The sequence below is a fragment of the Procambarus clarkii genome, chromosome 45 (assembly GCF_040958095.1).
Source record: "Procambarus clarkii isolate CNS0578487 chromosome 45, FALCON_Pclarkii_2.0, whole genome shotgun sequence".
In the NCBI taxonomy this organism is placed as follows: domain Eukaryota; kingdom Metazoa; phylum Arthropoda; class Malacostraca; order Decapoda; family Cambaridae; genus Procambarus; species Procambarus clarkii.
The window spans coordinates 20,045,860-20,061,356 of record NC_091194.1 but is presented as its reverse complement, the minus strand read 5'-3'; positions in this window follow the sequence as shown (position 1 = coordinate 20,061,356).

Here is a 15,497-nt window from a genome sequence, read left to right as displayed (position 1 = left end):
TTAGACTACGTAACAGCGACTTGTTCGGCAGAGGCAACTACCACTCTGCGAGTGTGCGCTCGACCCCAGGAACGGTGCTAAACGAAGAGAAAATGAAATAACAAATATAAAAACTTATTACGGAAAGAAATTAATGTCAAGAACTACAAATCAATACTCACCAGGTCCTTCGAGGACATCAATACTCACCAGGTCCTTCGAGGACATCAATACTCACCAGGTCCTTCCAGGACATCAATACTCACCAGGTCCTTCGAGGACATCAATACTCACCAGGTCCTTCGAGGACATCAATACTCACCAGGTCCTTCGAGGACATCAATACTCACCAGGTCCTTCCAGGACATCAATACTCACCAGGTCCTTCCAGGACATCAATACTCACCAGGTCCTTCGAGGACATCAATACTCACCAGGTCCTTCGAGGACATCAATCATCGATACAGATTTTTTTTTTTAGTAGGTCCTTCCATGTTACAGGTTGTGACTGTCTCTTCTGGAGAGTGGCGGTGAATGTCTGGGGTTTTATAGGCTAATGTCCCTCCCCCTACACCCCCCCCCCCCCCTCGTGACCTACTTCCTAGTGTGTTATTTAGGCTATCTTGAGATTCTTGAGATGATTTCGGGGCTTTTTAGTGTCCCCGCGGCCCGGTCCTCGACCAGGCCTCCACCCCCAAGAAGCAGCCCGTGACAGCTAACTAACACCCAGGTACCTATTTTACTGCTAGGTAACAGGGGCATAGGGTGAAAGAAACTCTGCCCAATGTTTCTCGCCGGCGCCTCACAGGATCACAAGTCCAGCGTGCTGTCCGATCGGCCGACCGGCTCCCAGCTAAGGTTAAGCAGCTAACAAAAATATTCCCTACACCATCGCTAAGAACCAACCCCCAAACCTCTACAAAATGTCTTCACACAAAGCTGTTTCATAGGGAAATGTCGTCGTGTGTAGGAAAGGACTCGTTTGTTGTTTAATTTTAAGGTTTCTCTAGAAAATATATTACGTAGATAATACAAGGTCGAAGGTAAGCCCAGGTGACTTATTCTGTGAACAAACATGATGCAATATAGGCCACAGGCACGACTATAATCGCTCTGGAGTCTGTGGTGCATGGTATATCCTGCTGTTATTTTGTTATTTTTAATAAATTCCATAAAATAATAGCCATATGTATCTGGACTCATGGCATAGCTGTCAAAAAAATCTGCCGTTTAACTATGACGACATATATACAAGTCCAGTGTGCCATAGGCAACCTACTGTGTGTTGGTAGAATATTAGTTATAAAGACTATAGGTCTCATTGCTGCAATATTTAAATGTACAATCTCATCAGTATTGTAACACCCCAGATAATGCACGTGACTCCCTAGTCTATGTTTTAAATTTATATTAATATCCTGGCAATTCATTATGTTTAAGCCCACACGTCACATGAACAGTTCTCTGTTCATCAGTGCTTAAAATACCAGTTGTTTCAGCAAACAGCAAAACCATCCTATTACATGTGACCCTACTAGCAAATTCAAGCTCCATACGCAAGTGGACAGATTTCTCCACAGGGAGGGAACCCTTTGTTTGTTGGAAATTTCCAACACTAATACAATACTATTGTATTAAAATAAATCATTATTATTATATACTAACTACAGTAGTCACTAAATTTACTAACAGTAATGTTAACATAACCTAACCATTATATTTACATATGGATGCTGGAATTCTTACGAAACCAAGCACCAATATTGCGTCAGATTATATCTAGTTAAACACATTTATTGCCAGTGTGTTAGAGAATTGAATGTGGTTCTCTAGAATCATCAGTATTCCGTGTGATAATTATTTACGGATAACATAACTCCCAAATAATTCTAAATCGAGAGTTTTAGTTACAATTGTTATCAAGTAATAGTTTTTCTGTCACGCGTGAATGCCATGGAGAAAACTATAATCTTCTCCATTTCTCGTTTACCACCATAGGACGAGAAAGCAATAATATTTAAATCTCTAGAATCACAACCCAGTCCTTATTAAAGTATTTCAACCACAATTGCGCGAAATAGTATTATTTGTGATAAATAATTTCTGTGGAGAATGCGGGACGCGGGTTGGAGAGGGAGGAGACGCCATTGTTGTGGCTGGTGTTGTGGAGTGAGCAGCCAGCGTGCGTACTTGGACAGAGGAAAGTCGTGGCGTCAGAGTCTGAGACACGGGGCGTTGGGATTATCAGCAAGAATTACACTGATACCCAACTTATAACGAATAATTATTCTTCCACGTACTCCATAGTGCTCGGTCAAACAATAACGCGTCGAGAATCAAGCCAAACTCTCAATCACGTGTACAACATCGTGGAAGTTTGAGACTGAGACGCGATATCGGCAGACTTCAGCATATACTGCGCTCATGCTAAGTATATTTTCTTTCTTGATGCATCATTAGATATTGTATATTTCGTGGGTAGTCTGTCGTTACATAGCGGGACGACAACAAATCCAATGTTAGTACCGCATTAATATTCATTTTCTATTTTCATAAATTTTGAGATTTAAGTAGCCTAGTTCAATGCTACGTAATATCCTTTAAATTACAGCTCGTATGTGAGGAGTCAACGAGTCGTTAACTACATTCGTGTTATTCACCTCTAATGGCTTCTATGTGGAGATCCTGAGATCACGAGGACGAGGCACGAACGATGTCATAGAAATCGTCTTAAAGCTAAGACTTTTTGTACACATTTAATTATTCCCATTTATTATACATATCCATAATATTATCATATCGAGTACTTACTATATGAATTTGGAGATTGGTGTGTTTACTTAGATGATTGCTCTTTAATTCTAACAATCATTAATATTCTCTATTTGGATTTACCTATTGATTCTATAATATTTTGGTCATAATATTCTTTACTCAACAATGAACTGGTGCACGAACCACACTAGTTCCTAGACGTATATGAAGTTCTAGCAATACCCCCCCCCCCCCCAATGTAGGTGTTTGAGGCTCTGACTTTAGTTAATTAACCATACAGCCCATTATTTATTTAAGTGATTATTCTTTCTAATATTTATCCATAGACACTGGTTCTTCCTTGTGTTTCTAATGATCACTTTTTATTAGTTTCCCTCTTTTCTCAAAAGTGGGTGGTCCTTCGTTATTAAATTAAATAATTAAATAATTGAGTCAAGCCCCAGATATCCTACATTGTTTGTATGGAGGACAGGTTAAAGGCATACATTGACCTTCCCTTAATAAATGTGGCATAAGCTAGTATTGAATCATGCTCTAACACTAACGTTTACAAAGTTTCGAAATAAAGGCGTGAATAATGATTATTAAAGTCCCCTGCAAATCGGTAAATTGCATCGTTATTCAAATAAATGCCAATACTTTTCAACTTCGCATTTTCAAAATATAATCCAATCCCCTGGTGAAGGCCTCCATAATAGGTTATTGGAACAATTACCATATATATCTTGTGGAGGCCCCAAGGCTGATCAATTAAGAGACTGGTTTGAATCCCTGTCAGCACCTAAGTTTTGGAAATGGTCCTTTTAAAGGTATAGGTTACAGTGTCTGGGAAAGTCACTAAAGCACTGTTTAAAGCCAGATAGGCGCTGGGGGTAGGGGAAACACTCCTGTAACCCATAATTTAGCATAACCCATATGTATCCGATATTTTGTACCGTCTGACACACTTGTATTTAGCAGCCAAGCGTGGTGGTGGGGGGGGGGGGGGTTCCACCCTCACTCGCACATCTATATTGTCTGAAACGTATTGATCTAGAGTCGTTATATCCAGTGCTAGGAGGGAACACGTCGACACACCGCGAGTTTTCAAATAGGTAATAATTTTTTTATTATTTATTTTTATTAGTGAATTCATTAGTAATTATCCCATCGTCATTGTTACTGTTCGTACGCACCACTCGTTATATTAGATACAATGTTAAATATAGTCTAGGGTCACTGACTGTATCTAAATATGATATACCAGGGTGCCCCGTGATACACTACAGGAAAGAAAAATATAACACCAGGTTATAAACATAGGCACAATTTATATATAAAAATATATATACAACTAATGGTTATGGGTTCACCATAGCCCATGTTACTTGGAACTTTTTGTTCCGGGTAGCGAATGTTTAAGAACAACAACAACAATAAACTAATGACATGTAATCTCAATACTATCCAACATGGCAATCACTTTGAACATCACTAGTGAATCAATGGCTAAATAATTAAAAATAATATTCTTCCAGACAAAAATTATGCCACATTACTACAAGAGAACACTTAACCGAATATGTCTTCCCGAGGCGACGTCTAGCTAACTGACTCTCAGACTACCCGTAATTCTTCTCCCTGCGCCTCCGTCCTGGATGGTAGCTAAACACTTTTTGAATTTTACAGTAATTGAGGAAAACAATCGTTCTCAAATATATCAGAATGGAAACTATAATATAATTGGCATGTGTAAGTAATATAAGTGAAATTATAATAAATTTATGTAAGGTATATATATTGAATAAAAAATGGATTATGAGGTAATCTCTGGCAAGTTGATAATTGAACAGGAACCAAAATATAATCACGAAACTCACAGGTACTGGACGACGTGTGACTTAGCAAGCCCCCCAGCTCCTATGTTGCCAAAGCATATGATACATTACATATGCTAAAGCATATGATACATTACATATGCCAAAGCATATGATACATTACATATGCCAAAGCATATGATACATTACATATGCCAAAGCATATGATACATTACATATGCCAAAGCATATGATACATTATCTGTATATTTACATATATATACATATACAGATAAATGCAAGAATTGACAATTTTAAGTTTTACCATGAATGTGTATGTAAGTATCCAACCAGGCACATGTAACAGTCATCACTCCAGTCGACACAAAAGGCTCCAATTCTTCCCAAGGTAGACATTATTGAGGGTGGCATACAGCTAATTAATATAATAAGGGACCAATAATTAAAATTATAATTTGTTTCAACCACTTGCTCCCCTAAGGAGACCTGTACACCCTTAAACATGGTATTCGACAAACCGTTTACAAATTCCACATAATCGTCATCCTCTAATTTTGTTGTGTCTTCATCTTTTGTTAAAGATACTTTAAAGTCAATCACATTATTGTTCACGTCTAAGAAAGCAGCCTGGGTCCCAGGTACGGGAAATTCTAGATAATTATCCCTCAGTCGCTTATTGATTGGAAAGTTGATGGGTAGAATGTCTAGTTGATGTGTGGAGGCGATTGAATTCTCTACATTACGAATTTTGTTGCTTTTGGGGAATTGGTCAATAATACTAGAACTATAATATTATAATGGTATTTTTGCGTCAGTCCCATACCCGCCATGATCCTCAAACCCCCCCCCACCCCCCCCCCCACCCCGAAAGTCAAAATATGACTGAGTTCTTTGGGGCTTACAATCCCCAAGTGGGCATGTGAAGGCATAGACGACGTTGGCTTCCTTCAAGGCGTTCTGTTTGGTGTCTGGGGAGTTTTTCATGAGTAGGTTGGCCGTTTTTTTGTTTTTGTAGTAAATTGTTAATTGTATTTCCTGATTTTTGTCTGTAGGGATAACGTTCCTATCAGTGATATCTTTCAGGACACTTTCCTCCGTTTTATGAGCCGTCAAAAAGAAGTTCCTGTAAAACAGTCTCATAGGAGGTACAAGTGTTGTGTTAGTTGACTCTTCAGAGGTTGCATGGCGTTTCACCTTTCCTTTTATGACGTCTTCAACATAACCGTTAGAGAAGCCGTTGTTGACTAGGACCTGCCTTACCCTACAGAGTTCTTCATCTACTTGCTTCTATCCTGAGCTGTGGCTGAGAGCACGGTCGACATAAGCGTTGACAACACTCCTCTTGTACCTGTCTGGGCAGTCACTATTGGCATTTAGGCACATTCCTATGTTTGTTTCCTTAGTGTAGACTGCAGTGTGAAAGCCTCCGTTCCTTTCCGTGACTGTTTCTTCTAGAAAGGGCAGCTTCTGATCATTCTCCGTCTTGTAAGTGAAACTCAACACAGAATTCTGCTTGAATGCCTCTTTCAGCTGCTGCATATGTCTGACATCAGGTATCTGCATAAAAATGTCATCAACATACCTGTTGTATATGGCGATATACCCGATTGTTTCATCCACAGGTACGTTGGTAAACAGAGACTCTACATCCATTGAGTTTCTTATCCCCGTGGCCTGTGCTCCCCGCAGTAAGTCAACAAATTCCTTTGGAGACTTCAGGCACAAGGTACATAAGGAGTCAGCAAGCAGTTGAGTCACTTAGTCTGTATGCTTAGCCACTTAGCGGTGCTAAGTCACTTCACAGATTTAGGCACGCACTCGACAGGACCGAGCATCATGTCACAATTATCTACTAGGCGCATGTTGACGCTGTAATCTATGACACAATCGGGTTTATATATTGGGAAGTGCGTTTGAAAGTGCACATTGCCACTGTCCAACATGGCACCGGTGTGAATTGTTGTCAACATATTCACCTCGCGTCTGTCCCTCCACCACACTGATAACATCTTGTCACACTTGTGCAGCTGGCAATCACCCACTGCAATACCTATGCCATACCTTACCTTGAGGTGCTTCCGGGGCTTAGCGTCCCCGCGGCCCGGTCGTCGACCAGGCCTCCTGGTTGCCGGACTGATCAACCAGGCTGTTGGACGCGGCTGCTCGCAGCCTGACGTATGAGTCACAGCCTGGTTGATCAGGTATGGACATACATTGAGATTTCTCCTCCTGTGGGCCTTCACAGTGCCACATACGCCGGTGTTGTGGTCCAGTAGGTATCTGGTCAACATGGGGCTGGTATAGTGGTTGTCGGTGAACAGTATATGCCCCTTGTTCAGCAACGGTTCCATGAGGGTTTTGACGACACTGCCGGAGAACCTGTGTGGATCTTGAGCTCGTATGTCGACGTCTGTACCTGAATACTTTATCATGTCCATGACGTTTCGCAGTCGCACTGCATGAAAAACTTGAGTCCAAACCGGTGCCTCTTTGATGAGATGTACTGCTTGAACGCCAGTCATCCCTTGAAGAGGACTAGCGATTCATCAATCACCACATTCTGTCCTGGTACAAAATAGTCACGGAACTTGCCTCTCATATCATTAAAAACCTTCCACATCTTTCAAAGTCTGTCGTGTCTGTCCTCATTTTCATTGTTTTCAAAGTGCAGGCACCTGAGAAGCAACACATGACCTTTCACATGACATGTACCTGTTGAACACGGGGGGTGGAACAAGGCTGTCAGTGCTCCAATAATCCTGGATGACGTGTTTCTCAGAGTTTCATCATAATGCTCAGTGCGAGAAACACATACATTTCGTGATTTGTGGTGTCCTTCCATCGTGTCATGCGAGAGGCAGGTAAAATGCCGGAGTCTATGAGGTTGTGAGCGTATCTGTTTGTCTCTGCCACAAGATGGTTCATGAATTCATTATCAAAATATGCCAGGAAATAGTCGATTTCAGCCCTATCATCACCTGTATAGGGGAATAATGTGTCTCACCCACTTTGGTAGCATCGAAAGCTGATATTTGTAGGAGAAATCTCTCACAATCCTCCCACACAAGTACACCCGGGGGTTTGGTTTAGGCGCCAACACCACCACGAGCACCAAAAACATGGCTCCGTCGTCTTGTGCTACAACTGCATATAGGTATTGCAGGAGATGAGGCTGTTCTGCGTATCCTACGCCTACAACGAACGTCCTCATTGTCCTCTGGCCGCGTGACACGCTGCCGCTTGCCTCGGCGTGTTGCTGAGGAGGCAAAATCCCGCCTAGTAACACCCCTCGCTGCTCGTACTTGGGTCGTCAACACTACTTGTATCGGAGCCTATGACACTGAAGCCCAAGAATGATTCATCACAAGTACTATCACTGAATAAACTTGCATCAGAGGACACACATGGTAGTGGTGACTCTAACGAGTCTCTTCACAGTCTCCGTGGTGTAGTGGTAAGACACTCGCCTGGCGTTCCGCGAGCGCTATGTCATGGGTTCGTATCCTGGCCGGGGAGGATTTACTGGGCGCAATTCCTTAACTGTAGCCTCTGTTTAACGCAACAGTAAAATGTGTACTGGGATAAAAAAAACTATTCTTCGCGGCAGGGGATCGTATTCCAGGGACCTGCCCGAAACGCTACGCGTACTAGTGGCTGTACAAGAATGTAACAACTCTTGTATATATCTCAAAAAAAAAAAAAAAAAAAAAAACGATGTTGACCCAGGGTGGCGACGCAGGCCGGGCGAGGCACGTGTGTTGTACACACTCCCGACATTATCCACCTCAGTCTCTCCCTCACTCGTGTCAGACCTCTATGTAATGACCTTCTCTGGATCGTAGTCTAAGTCATCATCCATGGCACCATCATCATACAAAATGTCGCATATTTCCTCAGAGAGTCGTTTTGCAAGACTGTGACTGACTGTGGAGCGGAACGATGCATCAGACATGCTTGCTTTCTTGAAACTGAGGCTCCCCACGCCCCTGGGGCATGCTGCGATTATTTTTTTCAAAATTGTGGACGATCACTTTGGCCCTCTGGCATCCATTTTGTACCCACGTCACCGCACGCAAGTTTTGAATGGTACGCTATACCTATACGACCCATGAGGCACATTGCGCACCACCGAGCCCTTGCAGGCGCGTTGTGCAGTTCAGTGGTTAAGAGGATGGACGGGAGGATTGAGGATATTGATGCTCATGATGCACTCTACCTCATCACCAGATGTCTGTACCTACCCAGGTTAACCTACTTTCTGAGGTTAACTAGACAACACACTAGAAGGTGAAAGGACGACGACGTTTCGGTCCGTCCTGGACCATTCTCAAGTCGATTGAGACTTGAGAATAGTCCAGGACGGACCAAAGTGTCGTCGTACCTTCACCTTCTAGTGTGTGGTTTGGTCAACATTCTTCAGCCACGTTACTGTGACTCATCGTCTACTTTCTAAGGTGTTCACCATCCTACAGTAGCCAAAAACTAGGAGAGTATGACCTGTTATTAAAATCAATGCTATAAAAAAAACTCAACCTCTCTCTCGATGACCTACAGTGGAAACAAACCTCTCTTCCTGTAAGACTTGGGGGCCTCGGAGTTCGAACAGCAACGCAAATTGCTGTACCAGCCTTCCTCCTCGGCATCCGACGACCCTGTGAAGGAAATTCTACCTGCCTACTTACATCAGCTGGCAGGCGTACATGATCCCAATTTTACACGCTGTGCCACAGAGTGGGCCTCTCGTGCAGGCCAATCACCTCAACCACCATCCCCAAAAGCCCACAAGCAATCCAGCTGGGATGGCCCCATTGTAGACCAAGTTGCAGCAGAGTGCCTGGGTGCTGCAACAACACAACACGACATTGCTCGCCTCACAGCAGTAGCAGCCCCACATGCAGGGGATTTCCTGTTAGCAACCCCAATGTCGGCAACTGGCACACGTCTCTCACACCACACGCCCTCCGAATTGCTGTGGCCCTCCGCCTTGCTGCCCCAATCCACACCAGATATAGGTGTATTTGCGGCGAGGTGGTGGCTGACAAGTACGGCCACCATGTCCTACTCTGCCAAAGCACAGGGGAATGGCACTCGAGGCACAGTGAAGTTAACGACATCATCAAGAGGAGCCTCACCACAGCTGGATGCCCAGCTGAAAGAGAGCCCCGTTACCTAACGCCCCGTAACTCTGATGCTCTTATTGGCCGCCTGGATGGTATCACAGTGAACCCCTGGAAGAATGGCAAGCAGTTGGTATGGGACTACACATGTGTATCAACCCTGGCTAACACCTACATTAACCTCAGTGTTGCACAACCAGGTGGCGCTGCCACTCATAGGGAATCAGCCAAATCCCTGTAAGTACAGTAAACTGGATCACCACTACATTTTGTCCCCATTGCTTCTGAAACACTCCGCACGTGGGGGTAAGAGTGCCACCAGTTTTTTAAAGGAACTGGTTTCTAAGCTAATTGAAACAACAAGAGACCCTAGAGCTGCCAGATTCCAACGTGGCGATACTGAGGGAAAATGCGCACTGCATCCAGGGTTCCTGCCCGCCATCTGAGGAGCTGGAGGAATTCCACAACTTATGATAATCATCTTTGTACCCAATATGTAACTCCTTTTTTGTAACAAAGTTTAAATAAAACAAACCTACATGTTTATATACAAAAGAATCGAGGTGGTAGGAGAAGAAAATATTAAAGTGTTCAGTGAGAATCAGAAGGTCTTCTCTCTGAATACTCTTTATTTTCTTCTCCGAGGCTATGGGTCCCCACACTTGCACACCAGAAGTGGTACCCTCACACCTTTAAATATATATATATATATATATATATATATATATATATATATATATATATATATATATATATATATATATATATATATGACTCTCTCTGGTAATTGTGACTCCATCAAGTAACCTTTGGTGTGTGTGTTGACCTTCCCCTCGTGACCTTTCAGTCCAGCATTCCTGATATACTCAGCCTCCTCCCCTCCCCCTCCCCCCTCCCCCCCTCTATTTCCCCCTCCTCTCATCTGTTCTCTTATTCCCTCTTCTCTTGTCCCTTACCCACCTCTCCTCTGCAACCCCCCCCCTCCGTCCTCTCTTTACTCCATATTCTATCTTACCCGCCATCTTTCTTCTCTCTGGCTCCAGCTCCTGGACCCCGTGTCTCATGGAGTTAGCCTGTACAACCTGCTACTTAAGGTCATTCCAGCTCCTTTAGGTTCTGCTCCGTTAGGTCATTCCATTTACTCACTTCCCTTACGCTAAAGGAACACTTTCTAACATCTCTATGACACATCTGAGTATCCAGTTTCCATCCCCGGCTAGTTGTTAATTTCTTAAATTTTGCCCGGAGAAGCGAGTTTATTGGGCAACGTCACTCATCCTGTGAGTGGACACACCGCCAAAGTGACAGTATTGGGCAGCGTCACTCATCCTGTGAGTGGACACACCGCCAAAGTGACAGTATTGGGCAGCGCCACTCATCCTGTGAGTGGACACACCGCCATAGTGACAGTATTGGGCAGCGCCACTCATCCTGTGAGTGGACACACCGCCAAAGTGACAGTATTGGGCAGCGCCACTCATCCTGTGAGTGGACACACCGCCATAGTGACAGTATTGGGCAGCGCCACTCATCCTGTGAGTGGACACACCGCCAAAGTGACAGTATTGGGCAGCGCCACTCATCCTGTGAGTGGACACACCGCCATAGTGACAGTATTGGGCAGCGCCACTCATCCTGTGAGTGGACACACCGCCATAGTGACAGTATTAGGCAGCGCCAGTCATCCTGTGAGTGGACACACCGCCATAGTGACAGTATTAGGCAGCGCCAGTCATCCTGTGAGTGGACACACAGCCATAGTGACAGTATTGGGCAGCGCCACTCATCCTGTGAGTGGACACACCGCCATAGTGACAGTATTGGGCAGCGCCACTCATCCTGTAAGTGGACACACCGCCATAGTGACAGTATTGGGCAGCGCCACTCATGCTGTAAGTGGACACACCGCCATAGTGACAGTATTGGGCAGCGCCACTCATCCTGTGAGTGGACACACCGCCATAGTGACAGTATTGGGCCGCGTCACTCATCCTGTAAGTGGACACACCGCCATAGTGACAGTATTGGGCAGCGCCACTCATCCTGTGAGTGGATACACCGCCATAGTGACAGTATTGGGCAGCGCCGTCACTCATCCTGTGAGTGGACACACCGCCATAGTGACAGTATTGGGCAGCGTCCACTCATCCTGTGAAGTGGACACACCGCCATAGTGACAGTATTTGCCAGGAAAGAATCGCAGCCCAGGCGAAATCGTCATTTTTCTCAAAACTCAAAATCAAAACCAGCCATAGAATCGTTTTGAAAATGGTACCATTGTGTTTACCACAGCAATTTACGTTTCTTTCTATAAAGGCTTTCTTTGCTAATTTTCAATATCAAGGCCCAAACACCCATATTTACCGAGATACAGCCATCTCAAATATCAGATATATCATCGTGTTTTCTCAACAAATTATTAGGGAAAATGAGTTAAAAAACATGTAATAATAAGTATAAAAAGCTGAATAAAAAATGGGTAATGAAAATAAAGTAATTTCTATATTATTCCTTTGCTTAGAGATTATTTTGAATGGTAAATTTATGGCCATTTGTATGGTACTTATAATGGCATATGTATTGCACTTATAATGCCAAATGTATGGTACTTATAATAGCATATGTATGATAATTATATGGTTTATGTATGGTACATATAATAGCATATGTATGGTACTAATAAAGATAAAAGATTCGGTACTTTTAAACATATACGTATGGTACTTATATGGGTATATGTATGGTACTTATATGGGTATATGTATGGTACTTATATGGGTATATGTATGGTACTTATATGGGTATATATATTTTACTTAAATATACATATGTATGGCACTTATGTAAGGTACATTTAAAGATATGTATGGTACTTATAAAGACATATGTCTGATATTTATAACGGCATATCTATGGTACTTATAAAGGCATATGTATGATACTTATAAATGCATATGTATGGTACTTAAAACGGCACATGGATTATACTTATATGGGCATATATATGGCATTTACACGAGCATATGTATGGTACTTATAAGGCCATGTAAAAGGTACATATATTGGCATGTGTATGGTACTTATATGGGCATGTGTATGGTACTTATATGGTCCTACTAATGTTTTCCAACGTCAAGAAAACGGTAAATTGTAAGTGTCCTATCCTAACCAACCCGTTCTCGCAAATTCGTAAAGTCAATATTGACTTATTAACTACGTGCATAGGTGATATACTAAACATAATAGATACCCTTAAAAAGATTCATAGAAAACACCGACCTTACCTAACCTTGTTAGTATCTTAAGATAAGCATCTTATTGCTTCGTAATTACAATTATTACTTAACCTATACCTATTATAGGTTAGGTAATAATTGTAATTACGAAGCAATAAGATGCTTATCTTAACATACTAAGTAGGTTAGGTAAGGTCGGTGTTTTCTATGAATCTTTTTAAGGGTATCTATTATGTTAAGTATGTCACCTATGCACATATTTAATAAGTCAATATTGACTTATTAAATTTGCAAAAACGGGTTGCCTAACCTACCAGAGGACCAAACTCAGAAAACGGGACAGTACGTCACTTTATCGAGGAGCTTACATTTTCTGCCACACAGCCGTTTGATGAGCGCCACTCATCCTGTGAGTGGACACACCGCCATAGTGACAGTATTGGGCAGAGCCACCCACCCTGTGAGTGGACACACCGCCATAGTGACAGTATTGGGCAGCGCCACTCATCCTGTGAGTGGACACACCGCCATAGTGACAGTATTGGGCAGCGCCACTCATCCTGTGAGTGGACACACCGCCATAGTGACTGTATTGGGCAGAGCCACCCACCCTGTGAGTGGACACACCGCCATAGTGACAGTATTGGGCAGCGCCACTTATCCTGTGTGAGTGGACACACCACCATAGAGACAGTATTGGGCAGCGCCAATCATCCTGTGAGTGGACACACCACCATAGTGACAGTATTGGGCAGCGTCACTCATCCTGTGAGTGGACACACCGCCATAGTTACAGTATTGGGAAGCGTCACTCATCTTGTGTGAGTGAACATACCGCCATAGTGACAGTATTGGGCAGCGCCACTCATCCTGTGAGTGGACACACCACCATAGAGACAGTATTGGGGAGCGCCACTCATCCTGTGAGTGAACACACCGCCATAGTGACAGTATTGGGCAGCGTCACTCATCCTGTGTGAGTGGACACACCGCTATAGTGACAGTATTGGGCAGCGCCACTCATCCTGTGAGTGGACACACCGCCATAGTGACAGTATTGGGCAGCGTCACTCATCCTGTGAGTGGACACACCGCCATAGTGACAGTATTGGGCAGCGCCACTCATCCTGTAAGTGGACACACCGCCATAGTGACAGTATTGGGCAGCGCCACTCGTGCTGTGAGTGGACACACCGCAATAGTGACAGTATTGGGCAGCGTCACTGATCCTGTGGGTGGACACACCGCCATAGTGACAGTATTAGGCAGCGCCACTCATCCTGTGAGTGGACACACTGCCATAGTGACAGTATTGGGCAGCGCCACTCATCCTGTGAGTGGACACACCACCATAGTGACAGTATTGGGCAGCGTCACTCATCCTGTGAGTGGACTGTTACGGACCCGGATCCAGCGTCCGAGTACGGAGCAGTGACTACCGCGCCATCTGTGTTTACTAGTTGTGTTTTTGCGGGGGTTGAGCTTTGCTCTTTCGGCCCGCCTCTCAACTGTCAATCAACTGTTTACTAACTACTTTTTTTTTTTTCCCCCAAACCACACACACACACACCCCAGGAAGCAGCCCGTGACAGCTGACTAACTCCCAGGTACCTATTTACTGCTAGGTAACAGGGGCACTTAGGGTGAAAGAAACTTTGCCCATTTGTTTCTGCCTCGTGCGGGAATCGAACCCGCGCCACAGAATTACGAGTCCTGCGCGCTATCCACCAGGCTACGAGGCCCCTAATAGGCTCCAGGCTACGAGGGAGCTGATCTGTGGGTCAGCTCCCGAAACCCCCACCAAATGGACGACGACACCTGGTGAGGACGAGGTGTACCGGCCACAAGGGCCAGTTTCCAGTCCGGTTCAGCTCACAACACAGCCGCTGCTGACCTCTGGTGAGGTGGTGCTCAGACAACAGCGCCATCTATGGAGTGGATACGTCAGGCGTTTGTGTCTGAGCCTGTAAGTGAGGTGCTTTAGTGTGTCCCAGTTATTGATGACGTGTCTGCTTACAGAGTCGACCTGGGACTGCTGTGATGGAAGTTGAGTCAGTCTACCCAAGGTAGCCGTCCCCATAAAAGTGCTTTGCTGCAGCAGCTGTGAGTCGCCTCCCGGATGAACACTGTGGTGTTACCCTGCCAGTGAAGTGGCAGTAGAAGGATTGTCTTACCCGGGACCGACTGCTGGAGACGATTAACCACTGGGGTATTGAGGACAGGAGAGTGATCTGTGGTATCACACGAGGCTCCTGACTAGGGCGTTACCCTAGTATCGCTTGTGGAGTGGCCCGACCAGCGTTGCTGATCCGGAACCTGCCAGCTGTTCTGCTGGACTTCTGGTTGACGGCCTCCACGGCGGTGCCCCCAGTGGAACTGTGTTTTGGCTGACCTGTGGCCGGGGTAGACTCAGCTTCTCAAAGAATTCGTTGTGAGGTCACGAGGGCACCGAGAACTTGGCACCGAGAGCTTGGATCCAGAGTCTTCAGGAGAAGACGAGAGTGTAAATAATTCCCCTGTCCAGTGTTAATACCCCCCCTCCCCGTGTAATCTTTTTATATATTATTTATTGG